Here is a 13,948-nt window from a genome sequence, read left to right on the forward strand (position 1 = left end):
GCTTCACTGCAGAATTCTACCAGAAATTCAAACAAGAGCTAATTCCAGTACTCCTCAAACTGTTCCGCACAATAGAAGCAGATGGGATACTGCCAAACTCTTTCTACGAGGCTACAATCACTTTGATACCCAAACCACACAAAGACATGACTAAGAAAGAGAACTACAGACTGATATCCCTCATGAACATCGATGCTAAAATACTCAATAAAATATTGGCCAACCGAATCCAAGAACATATCAGAAAAATCATCCACCATGATCAAGCAGGCTTCATCCCAGGGATGCAAAGATGGTTCAACACACGAAAATCCATCAATATAATCCACTATATAAACAAACTGAAAAAGAAAAACCACATGATCATCTCACTAGATGCTGAAAAAGTCTCTGACAAAATCCAAAATCCCTTCATGATAAAGATCTTGGAGAGAACAGGAACACATCTAAAAATATTAAAAGCAATATACACCAAATCAATAGCCAACATCAAACTAAATGGAGAGAAACTTAAAGCGATTCCTCTAAAATCAGGAACAAGTCAAGGCTGTCCACTCTCTCCATACCGCTTCAATATTGTACTTGAAGTTCTGGCTATAGCAATAAGACAAGAAAAGGGGATCAAAGGGATACAAATTGGAAAGGATGAAGTAAAACTTTCACTATTTGCAGACGACATGATAGTCTACATTAGTGACCCGAAAAACTCTACCAGGGAACTCCTATGGCTGATAAACACCTTCACCAAGGTAGCAGGATACAAAATTAACTCCAAAAAAATCAGTAGCCCTACTATATACAGATAATAAATCCAATGAGAAAGTAATCAGGGAAACATCACCTTTCACAATATCCACAAGCAACATAAAATATCTTGGGATAACACTAACCAAAAAAGTGAAAGACCTATACAATAAGAACTTTGAGACTTTAAAGAAAGAAATTAAAGAAGATACCAGAAACTGGAAAGATCTCCCATACTCTTGGATAGGTAGAATTAACATAGTAAAAATGGCAATCCTGCCAAAAGCAATTACAGATTCAATGCAATCCCCATCAAAATCCCAACACAGTTTTTCACAGACATTGAAAGAACAATACTCAACTTTATATGGAAAAATAAAAAACCCAGGATAGCCAAAACAACTCTTTACAATAAAGGATCTTCTGGAGGCATCACCATCCCTAACTTCAAGCTCTACTATAGAGCCATAGTTCTGAAAACAGCTTGGTATTGGCACAAAAATAGACAGATAGACCAATGGAATCGAATTGAAAACCCTGATATTGACCCACACATCTATGGATACCTTATTTTTGACAAAGGTGCTAAATCTATACAATGGAAAAAAGATAGCATCTTCAACAAATGGTGCTGGTACAATTGGATTCGGACATGCAGGAAATTGCAGATAGATCCATACCTGTCACCATGCACAAAACTTAAGTGCAAATGGATCAAAGATCTCAGCATAAATCTAGCCACACTGAATCTTCTAAAAGAGAAAGTGGGAATTACCCTTGAACAAACTGGTACAGGAGACCACTTCTTGAACATTATGCCAATAGCACAAATACTGAGGTCTGCAATTAATAAATGGGACCTCCTGAAACTGAGAAGCGTCTGCAAGGCAAAGGAAACAGTCAGTAGGACAAAACGACCACCCACAGAATGAGAAAAGATCTTCACTGATCCCACATCTGACAGAGGACTGATTTCCAAAATATATAAGGAGCTCAAGAAGCTAGCCACCAAAACACCAAACAATGAAATTAAAAAGTGGGGTGCAGAACTAAACAGAGAATTTTCAACAGAGGAATCTGAAATGGCTGAAAGACACTTAAGAAAGTGCTCAAAATCATTGGCCATCAGAGGAATGCAACTCAAAACAACTCTGAGATACCACTTCACGCCTGTCAGAATGGCTAAAATAAAAAATACCAATGACAATCTATGCTGGAGAGGATATGGAGAAAAAGGAACACTCCTCCATTGCTGGTGGGAGTGCAAACTTGTAAGACCACTCTGGAAATCAGTATGGCGGTTGCTCAGAAAAAATGGGAATCAGTCTACCTCAAGATCCAGCCATTCCTCTCTTGGGTATATAAAATAATGTTCATACAACAAGGACATATGTTCAACCATGTTCATAGCAGCATTGTTTGTAATAGCCAGAACCTGGAAGCAACCTAGATGCCCCTCAACTGAAGAATGGATTGAGAAAATGTGGTACATTTATACAATGGAGTACTACTCAGCAGAAAAAAGCAATGGAATCTTGAAATTCGCAGGCAAATGGATGGAACTAGAGGAAACCATCCTGAGTGAGGTAACCCAGTCACAAAAAGACAAACATGGTATGTACTCACTGATATATGAATTTTAGACATAGAGCAAAGGATTACCAGCCTATAATGCTCTTCACCAAAGAAACTAGGAAAAATGAAGGACTCTAAGGGATAAATGGTCCCCAGGAATGGAAGTGGCATGAACTCCTGAACTAATTGGGGGCATGATGGTAGGGGGGGAAAGGAACTGCTACAGTAAGAGCAAGAGAAGAGGAGTAGAGGAGAGGAAATGGAGGGGCAGAAATATTGAGTTGGGGGAAGAATAGAGGAAAGAGAGCAGGATGAGAGATGCCATATCAGAGGGAGCCACTATAGGTCCAAGAAGAGATCTGGAACCAGGGAGATCTCCAGAGACCTACAAGGATGACACGTTCTGACAATCCAGGCAATGGTGGAGAGGATAACCCAAAAGTCCTTCCCCTAAAATGAGATTGATGACTTCTCTTTGTGCCATCCTAGAGCCCTCACCCAGTGGCTGATGGAAGCAGAGACAGACATCCACAGATATACACTGACCTGAAATCGGGAATTTAGTTGAAGAGAGGGAGGAATGAAGAATGAAGGGTCTGTACCAGGTTGGAGAAACCCACAGGAACAATTGACCTGAACAAGGGAGAGAACATGGACCCCAGATGCTGTCGGGGAGGCCAGTACAAGACTGATCCAGACCCCTGAACATGGATGTCAATAAGGAAGCCTCTGCACTCCAGGGAGCCTCTGATGGTGGATTAGTATTTTTCCCTGGTGCAAGAAGGGACTCTGGCCCTGGACACATGGGGAAGGGTCCAGGACCAGCACAGGAAGATTTGGTGGTCTTTGCAGAGCCCCCGTTGAGGGTCCTACCCTGCCAGGGGAGTGGTGGGTGGATGGGGTGGGGGGGTTGGGGGTGGGAGAGGAGGGTTGGGGATGAGGGGAGGGATGGGGAGAAGGGACTTGAAATAAGCTTGTTCCCTAACTAGAACTAATAAATGATTTTTTTTTAAAAAAAAAGAAAGTAGATTGGACATTTTCCTCATAGTTTACAGCTAGCCAGTGCTTGGGGAGCTTAAATTAAGGGCTGTATTAGTTATAGACTAAGTCAAGAAATTGTATTTTTTTCTGTACATGAGTTATTGTTGAGTTAAATGATATGATCTTCCTCTCTCTAATATATATTCCATGTGGAAGGCAGGAGAAAAAGAAGCCTACATTTCCAGGAAAGCCAGGGCTGGAGAGCACAGTCACTGGAGGTGGACTGCTCAGGATGGGAGGTTCCGGGGCACAGCTGTGGGAATGTGGATCCCAGAAAATACTTGAGCTGATATGAATCTTCTTAGATGATTCAATCCAGGACTATTCGCCATGCTAATAACTTCTGTCTGTTCTGAATCTCTTCTCTTTATTATTCTTTACCCCTCTCTTTAGATTCTGTCAATGTTTTCTATGAGGGTGAAGTCTGTGGCTATGGCATCCATCTCCACTTTTGGCCTCCTTGTTAGATCTCATTTCCTGTTGTGTTCATAAATTGTACAATAAATATGTTCATTGTAGTAAAGCAAAAAAAAATAAGCAAAGTCTTGAAATAGTGTGGAAGCTCACACTATTTGAGGTTACACTGTTGAGATGGACTTGTGACCCCAGAATGTTTCATTGAGAACTGATTCAAATAGTTATTATCTGGACTGTGTCCTTATGTAATCCTTTAGGCTACAGTACATGTCTTCCCAGTATAAGATTTTACTACTCAGTACAAAGTTCCAGGACAAAGCGTTCTGCTTATTCTTATGTCTTAACTCCAATACATTAGGGCTTACACCACTATGGAGCCCAATATTTCATACGATTAGTGAAGGCAGTCCCCTTAGATACCTAGACTAAATATAAGCTAGGGGATACTGAGTCACAAATCTTTAAGAACTTTTAGACTCTTGAGATTTTCCCAAAGCTTAAAGGTAACCTGGTGATGATGTGCATCAAAACACTGATCTGTATCACTGGAGCAGAGTTTTCTGCCTGGTCAAAAAAACTTTTAGAGGTTGGTATATGATGATTGGCTTTGTCATAGTTGTGTTACTCAAGGATGGAGGGTAAGTGATAGAGACAATCCCTTGGCTACCAAGTCAAATAACAGGCTGATGTGTACTGGAGTCTCATAACCAAAGCAATATACACATCCTTAGCAAGAGGCCATTATATTGTAGAATATAATATGCAGTGTGATGTGGGCAGATACTGAAGCTTGTCCAGTGAGTGCCTAGGTCTCAGTTAGATGCTTCTCTATCTCTAGTCCTGGCATGTCTTCGGAGCTTATTTTTTCACCAGTGCTAGATCATTTTCTGAAAGGCTTGGCACTGAGCTGTAAACAAAGCCCTTTGCTGTTCTCCTTGCCTTCTGCACAGCAGGTAAAATCTTGCTCCTCCCTCTGTATGCCATGCACAATTGGAGGATGAGTATTAAAGAAAGATGTTTCATATCTGCTAATGCTGCTCTAGTGCTCATCTGTAAACATATTTGTAGGTAGTCAGGGGGGAGCTCCACCCAACACTGAACATCACAAAGCAAACCTGGGCTTCAAATCAAAGCCTAGACTTAATTTTCTGTCAGTTATCTCAGCTTGTAATATCTCTGTCCACACAGTAATGCTCAGAGGAAGGGGAAGTGATACAAGCAATATTTTACTTTCCATCCCCATTAATGTGCCCTACATTTTATTCATAACTATGAGAAACTTTGCCTTTTCACCAATTCCCTTATCTGTTGTTAATAGCTGTACATCTTCATGTGACTACGAGGAAATAGCCACTCAGAATCATCCCAAGCCAAAATACTGCTCTACTTCTCATTTTTATTCACTTCAAATACACATTGTAAGCCCTAGGGTGATAAATGAATATTTAAGGTTTTTCAATTTTTATTTTGTATGTTTGTGTATGTTTGTTACAGTAACCATATAGATACTATAGTTAAAGTGTGGATGCCTGAAGAAAACTCTCAGTAGTTAATTATTCTTGTGGAATCCAAAGGAAAAGTTCTGATCATCAAACTGAATTGAATAGTCTCTGCCCCAGAGCCAGCCCATAAATGAATATTTTGAAGGATGTCATTCCAGGACAGAAAATAAATTGTAGTGATAAAAATATTAAATTGAGCAAAAGGACCAAGAAATATTGGGAAGCAGAACATCAAAATATTGAATAAGCATTTATTTTTTGCTTTTTTATTAGTTCAAATTAGGAACAAGTTTGCTTCACATGTCAATCCCTTCTCCCTCTCCCTCCTCTCCCCCCAAACGCTCTCCTCAACCCACCACCTGCCCCCAATCCCATCCCACTCCACTCCCCAGGCAGGGTAGGGCCCTCGACGGGGGCTCCCCAAAGTCCACCACATCATCCTGGCCTAGGCCCTCTCCCATGTGTTCAGGCTGAGAGAGAGCATCCCTTCACGAGGGATAGGCACTCAAAGTCCCTTCATTTATTTTTTTTTCGATACAGGGTATATCTGTGTAGATTTGGAGTCTATTCTGGCACTCTATCTGGAGACAAGGCTGGTCTGGAACTCACAGAGAACTGCCTGCCTCTGCCTCCCGAGTGCTGGGATTAAAGGCGTGCACCACCAATGCCCGGCCTCAAAGTCCCTTCTTACACCAGGGAAAAATACTGACCCAATACCAGGGGCCCCATAGAGTGTAGAGGCCTCCCCATTGACATCCATGTTCAGGGGTCTTCATCAGTCCTGAACTGGCCTCCTAGACAGCGGTCAGGGGTCCAGGTGCTCCCTCTTGTTCAGGCCGGCTGTTTATGTGGGTTTCACCAGCCTGGTACCGACCCCTTTGATCTTCATTCCTCTCTCCCTGCAACTGGGTTCTAGAGTTCAGTGTACATCTGTGGGTGTCTGCCTCTGCTTCCATCAGCCACTGGATGAGGACTCTAGGGTGGCATATAAAGTAGTCATCAGTCTTATTATATGGGAAGGGTTTTTAGGTTATCCTCTCCACCATTGCCTAGATTGTCAGTTTGTGTCATCCTTGTAGGTTTCTGGAAGTCCCCCTAGAGCCAGATCTCTCCTTGGACCTATAATGGTCCCCTCTAATATGGTATCTCTCATCCTGTTCTCCTCTATTCTTCCCCCAACTCAACATTTCTGCTCCTCCATTTCCTCTTCTTCCCTCTTCTTCTCCTCCTCTCATTCTGCCAGCTCCCTCTTCCCTACCCCCATGCTTCCAATTAGCTCAGGAGATACTGCTCCTTCCCATTCTCCAGGGCCCATGCATTTTTCTCTTAGAGTCCTTGTTTCCTAGCTTCTTTAGTTAAGAGGATTGTAGGCTGGAAATGCTTTGCTCTATGTCTAAAATTCGTGTATGAGTGAGTGGATACCATGTTCATCTTTTTGTGACTGGATTACCTCACTCAGTTTCTTCTAGTTCCATCCATTTGCCTGAGAATTTCAAGATTTCATTGTTTTGTCTGCTGTGTAGTACTCCATTGTATAAATGTACAACATTTTCTCTATCCATTCTTCAGTTGAGGGGCATCTAGGTTGCTTCCAGGTTCTGGCTATTACAAACAATGCTGCTATGAACGTGGTTGAACATATGTCCTTGTTGTATGGACTTGCCTTATTTGGGTATATGCCCAAGAAAGGAATGGCTGGATCTTGAGGTAGACTGATTTCCAATTTTTTGAGCAATCACCATATTGATTTCCAAAGTGGTCTCACAAGTTTGCACTCCCACCAGCAATGGAGGAGTGTTCCTTTTTCTCCATATCCTCTCCAGCATAGATTGTCATTGGTGTTTTTGATTTTAGCCATTCTGACAGGTATGAGGTGGTATCTCAGAGTTGTTTTGAGTTGTATTTCTCTGATATCCAAGGATTTGAGCACTTTCTTAAGTGTCTTTCAGCCATTTCAGATTACTCTGTTGAGAATTCTCTATTTAGTTCTGCACCCCACTTTTTAATTTCATTGTTTGGTGTTTTGGTGGGTAGCTTCTTGAGTTCATTGTACATTTTGGAAATCAGCCCTCTGTCAGATGTGGGGTTGGTAAATATCTTTTCCCATTCTGTGGGCTGTCTTGTTGTCTTACTGACTGTTGTCCTTTGCCTTGCAGAAGCTTCTCAGTTTCAGGAGGTCCCATTTATTAATTGTAGATCTCAATGTCTGTGCTACTGGTATAATGTTCAGAAAGCAGTCTCCTGTACCAATTTGTACAATGGTATCTCCCACTTTCCCTTCTAGAAGACTGAGTATTGCAGGATTTATGTTGAGATCTTTGATACATTTGGACTTAAGTTTTGTGCATGGATCTATCTGCAATCATCTGCATGACAGTATCCAGTTGTAGCAGCACCTTGTGTTGAAGATGCTATATTTTTTCCATTGTATAGACTTACCTTCTTTGTCAAAAATCAGGAGTTCATACATGTGTGGGTTAACATCAGGGTTTTCAATTCAATTCCATTGGTCTATCTGTCTATTTTGGTGCCAATACCAAGCTTTTTTCAGAACTATGGCTCTATAATAGAGCTTGAAGTCAGGGATGGTGATGTTTCCAGAAGTTCCTTTATTGTACAGGGTTGATTTGGCTATCCTGTGTTATTTTTTTCATATAAATTTGATTATTGTTCTTTCAAGGTCTGTGAAGAACTGTGTTGGGATTCTGATGGGGATTGTTTTGAATCTGTTTTGAATTACTTTTGGCAAGATTTCCATTTTTACTATGTTGATTCTACCTATCCAAGAACATGGGAGATCTTCCCATTTTCTGGTATCTTCTTTAATTTCTTTCTTTAAAGACTCAAAGTTCTTACTATACAAGTCTTTTGCTTTTTTGGTTAGTGTTACCTAAGATATTTTATGTTGCTTGCGGATATTGTGAAGGGTGATGTTTCTCTGATTTCTTTCTCATTGGATTTATCATCTGTATATAGTAGGGCTACTGATTTTTTTTAGTTAATTTTGTATTCTCCTACTTTGCTGAAAGTGTTTATCATCTGTAGAAGATCCCTGGTAGTGTTTTTCAGGTCACTTATGTAGACTATTATATCATCTACAAATAATGAAAGTTTGACTTCTTCATTCCAATTTGTATCTCCTTGATCTCCTTTTCTTGTCTTAGTGCTCTAGCTAGAACTTCAAGTACAATATTGAAGAGATATGGAGAGAGTGGACAGCCTTGTCTTGTTCCTGATTTCAGAGGAATCACTTTGAATTTCTCTCCATTTAGTTTGATGTTGGCTGTTGATTTGGTGTATATTGTTTTTATCATGTTTAGATATGTTCCTGTTATTCCTGTTCTCTCTAAGATCTTTATCATGAAGGGATGTTGGATTTTGTAAAGGCTTTTCAGCATCTAGTGGGATGATCATGTGGCTTTTCTTTTTCAATTTGTTTATATGGGGGATTACATTGATGGATTTTTTGTATGTTGAACCATCCTTGCGTCCCTGGGATGAAGCCTACTTGATCATAGTGGATGATTTTTCTGATGTATTCTTGGATTCGATTCGCCAATATTTGTTGAGTATTTTTGCATCAATCTTCATGAGGGATATTAGTCTGTAGTTCTCTTTTTTAGTTGTATTTTTGTGTAGCTTTCATATCAAAGTGATTGTAGCCTCGTAAAAAGAGTTTGGCAATATCCTTTCTGCTTCTATTGTGTGGAACAATTTGACTAGTACTGGTCTTAGCTCTTACTTGAATTTCTGGTAGAATTCTGCAGTGAAGCCATCTGGCCCTGGAACTTTTTTTGGTTGGGAGGCTTTTTCTGACTGCTTCTATTTCATTGGGGGTTATAGGTCGATTTAAATTGCTTACCTGTTCTTTGTTTAATTTTCGTAAGTGATATCTACCTAGAATATTGTCCATTTCATTTAAATTTTCCAATTTTGTGGAGTACAGGTTTTCAAAGTATGCCCTGATGATTCTCTGGATTTCCTCAGTGTCTGTTGTTATATCCCCCTTTTCATTTCTGATTTTGTTAATTAGCATGCTCTCTCTGCCTGTTGATTATTTTGGCTAGAGGTTTGTCTATTTTGTTGATCTTCTCAAAGAACCAACTCTTTGTTTCATTGATTCTTTGTACTGTTTTCCTAGTTTCTACTTTATTGATATCAGCCCTCAGTTTGATTATTTCCTGGTGTCTACTCCTCCATGGTGAGTGTGATTCTTTTTTATCTAAAGCTTTCAGTTGTTTTGTCAATTCTCTAGTGTGACTATTCTCCAGTTTCTTCATGTGGGCACTTAGTGCTATGTACTTTCCTCTTAGCACTGCTTTTAAAATGTCCCATAAGATTGGGTATGTTGTGTCTACATTCTCATTAAATTCTAGGAAGTCTTTAATTTCCTTTTTTATTTCTTCCTCAACCCAGGAATGGTGCTATTGGGTGTTATTCAATTTCCACGAATTTGTAGGTTTTCTGCAATTTGTATTGTTGTTGAATTCTAACTTTAAAGCATGGTGATCTGATAAGATACAGGGGGTTATTTCAATTCTTTTGTTTCTGTGGATGATTGCTTTGTTGCCAACTATGTGCTCAATTTTAGAGAAGGTTCCATGTGGTGCTGAGAATGTATATTCTTTTGTGTTTGGATGGAATGTTCTATAGATATCTATTAAATCCAGTTGGGTCATAACTTCTGTTAGATCCTTTGTTTCTTTGTTAAGTTTCTGTCTGGTGGTCCTGTCTAGTGGTGAAAGTGGGGTGTTGAAGTCTCCTATTATAAGTGTGTGGGGTTTTATGTGGTTTGAGCTTTAGTAATGTTTCTTTTACAAATGTGGGTGCCTTCGTATTTGGGGCATAGATATTCAGGAATGAGACTTCATCTTGATGGACTTTTCCTGTGATGAGCATGAAATGCCTTTCTTCATCTCTTTTGATTGATTTTAGTTTGAAGTCTAATTTGGTAGATATTAGTATTGATACACCAGCTTGTTTCTTGGGCCCATTTGTTTGGAAAATCTTTTCCTAACCCTTTACTCTGAGGTAACACCTGTCTTTGAAGTTGAGGTGTGTTTCTTGTATACAACAGATGATGGATTCTGTCTTCGTATCCATTCTGTTAGCCTGTATCTTTTTATAGGCAGGTTAAGTCCATTGACATTGAGGGATATTAATGCCCATTGATTGTTGGTTCTTGTTTTGGATTTATTGTTGGTGGTGTCATTGTGTGTGGATTTCACACTCCTGTTCCTTTTTGTGTTTGGTAAAATTGTATTATCTATTGCCTATGTTTTTGTGAGTGTAGTTATCTTTGTTGGATTGAAGTTTTTCTTCCAGAACTTTCTGTAGTGCTGGATTTGTGGCTGTGTATTGTTTAAATCTGGTTTTGTCATGGAATATTTTGTTTTCTCCATCTATAGTGATTGAAAGTTTTGCTGGGATGGCATCCATGCTCCCTTAGTGTTTGTAGGATATCTATCCAGGACCTTCTAGCTTTCAAATTTTTCATTGAGAAGTCAGGTGTGATTCTGATAGTTCTCCCTTTATATGTTACTTGGTCTCTTTCCTTTGCTGCTCTTAATATTTCTCTTTATTTTGATTATTATGTGGCAAGGGAACTTCTTTTTGTGGTCCAGTCTGTTTGATGTTCTGTAAGTTTCTTGTACTTTCATAGGCATATCCTTCTGTGGGTTGGGGAAGTTTTCTTCTATGATTTCATCGATTATGTTTTCTTTACCTTTTAGCTGAATTTAATTTCTTCACCTTCTTCTATACCTATTATTCTTAGGTTTGGCCTTTTCATGGTGTCCCATATTTCCTGGCTATTTTGTTTTAGGGATTTGTTGGACTTGAGATTTTCTTTGGTCGATAACTGTATATCCTCTAGAGAGTCTTCAACAACTGAGATTATCTCTTCCATCTCTTGAATTCTATTGGTTATACTCAAATCTTTAATTCCTGATCCTTTATCCAGTCTTTCTATTTCCAGCATCACCTCATTCTCTGTTTTCTTTATTCTTTCTATTTCAGCTTTCATACCTTGAACTGTTTGAAGTGCTTCCTTCACTTGTTGGGTTGTTTTGTTCTTGACTTTCTTTAGATTCTTTGAGAGATTCATTTATTTATTGAATTTTTTGGTTTGTCTTTTCCTCCATTTCATGTAATTTTTTGCTCAGTTTTTTCTTCTATTTCTTTAAGGGATTTTCTTGTTTCCTCTTTAAATGTCTCTATCATCTTCCTAAAATAATTTTTGAGGTCCATCTCTTCTTCATCCTCTGTGTTGGGCTTTTTAGATCTTGATGGTATGGAGTCCCTAGATTCTGGTGGTGTCATATTGGTTTTTCTGTTGTTGAGTGAAATCTTATTCTGTCTTCTTCCCATGTCTTCTTCTAGTGGGTGCAGGTGGGGTCTCTCTATTTCCTCTTGTCACCCAGTGGTGTGTGTGGGCAAGGCTTCAATGTCTGCAGCTCTGGATGGTCTTGTTTCGCCTGGTAGTCTACTCACTCAGTAGGGGTCCAGCCAGTGGCAGAAGGGGGAAGGAAGTGTGATGTGTTTCCAGACTCAGGGAGCTCCTCTCTGTCTGGGTGGGTCCACTCTAACCAGGCACAGGCCCAGAGAGATCTTGTGTGAATGGGACTTTGGGTAGGGGTACGGCAGGATCAGAGTGTACACTCACCTTGGTAGGGGTCAGACTGGCCAAATAAGGGTTTAAATATAACTCATTGTACATAAGACCCTGTGCTCAATACCCAGAAATACAAACATAGATGAGTGAAAGGTCCCAAACACACAAGAGCAATGTCTAATACAGAAACTATAGAGATTTGTAGTACATTTAAGTATAAAGACCAACAGAGTTATCTAAGAGAGTCCTAAAACATACATGATATTTCTCTTGGTTTCCCTTGCAGACATTGAATGTAAGCTCCTATTGATGAGGACACCATGCAGTGAGATTGTGTTTCCAGTTAACACCAAAAGCTACAACCATACAGTCTCACCAAAATAATTGTCTGAACATGAGCTGATCAATGATAGAAATGCCAAACTAGATGAGGATAAGACCACAAGGCCTCAACGCTATGTAGGAAACTACAGGCAACTAAGGAATGCTGAATGCTGAAAGTGGGAGAAATCAACTGGTTATCCAATACAAACTGTATTATCCAATACAAAACTGGAAACTGTGAAACAAGTAACATATAGACTAGACATATTGTATTTAGGAATAAACATATGTGTATGTATGCAAAAATTATTGACAAAAGAGACCATTAATGTGAAACAAAAGAGAAGGGAGATATGGAAGGATTTGGAGGGAGGAAAGGGAAGGGAAATTATGATAATCTCAAAATATGAAAGAAAAATATAAAATGAATATAAAGACATAAAATTTATAAAATATTTGTCAAATAGATGCCTATTTGAAAATAAAGCCATTTCAGCCTAAAATGAAGTCATGGAGAAAGATATATCATTCTACACAAAAATATGTTTTTCATGTTTATTGAATAATTATTCACAATATTCAAGGCAGAGGAGTAACCCAGATAATGAACAATGAAGGAACTGATAATTAAACTATTGCAGTCACATACACAAAATGATTATTCAAATGTTAATAGCAAGGAGTCCTGGTCATTTGTTGTACTATGGGTAATTTAATATACATTATGCTATGTTATATATAACGAGAAAATTTTCATGTAAGTTACCAATCACTATACACATAATGACAATATGCTAACATTTAACAAGTCTTATGATGAGTAAGGAACAGAAAAGGAGACACATAGGTCAATAATATTTAGTAACATAAATGTAAGATGAAATGATTATCTTAATTTATTTTCTGTTAGTGTGATAAGACACCATGAACAAGGCAACTTTCAAAAGAAAACATTTAATTTGGAGAGCTAACTGGGAATACCACAGGCTTTTAAAACTTCAAAGTCCCACTTCAAGTGACATACCTCCTCCAAAAAGGTCTCACCTCATGATCGTTCCTAAAAGATTCCATTAGCTTTGCATCAATCATTCCAATACATGAGCCTATTTGGGTCATTCTATTCAAACCAGAATAATTCACTCACTGACATTCATAGGCTTGTAGCCATATCATGATGGAAAATGCATTCAGTCCCACTTCAAAAGTCCTCATAGTCTTTCACAGTTCCAACACACTTTAAAAGTCCAAGGTCTCTTCTGAGACTCAAGGCAATCTCTTAGCCATAACATCTTGTCAAATCAAAAAGCAAATTAAATACTTCCAACATACAAAGGCACAGAACACACATTGCCATTCAAAAGGGGAGCTATAGTGAGAATACTGGGCCAAGGAAAGATCAAAACCCAGTAGAATAAACTCAAAATCCTGTAGCTTCCTGACTGATGTCAAGGAGCTAAGGTGCTCTCCCCTTCCAGCTTTGCTGACTGCAGCACACTTCTCTCCTAGGCTGGATCAACTCTCAATAAGCCATACTCCTTGGCAGATATCCCATGTCTGTGGGCCTCCAACATCAAGGGGTCCCCAGTGCAATCTTGGCTTCACTTCCACAGCTTCACATAATACAGTGGTCTCTAGGGGTCTCAATGCAGAGACTCTCCTGCTACATTCCTGGCCTCAGCAGTTTTCCTTAACCTTAGATGGATTCTGGAACCTCTGTACTCCTGCATACATT

This window comes from Cricetulus griseus, chromosome 3 (genome assembly GCF_003668045.3).
Source record: "Cricetulus griseus strain 17A/GY chromosome 3, alternate assembly CriGri-PICRH-1.0, whole genome shotgun sequence".
Lineage (NCBI taxonomy): Eukaryota > Metazoa > Chordata > Mammalia > Rodentia > Cricetidae > Cricetulus > Cricetulus griseus.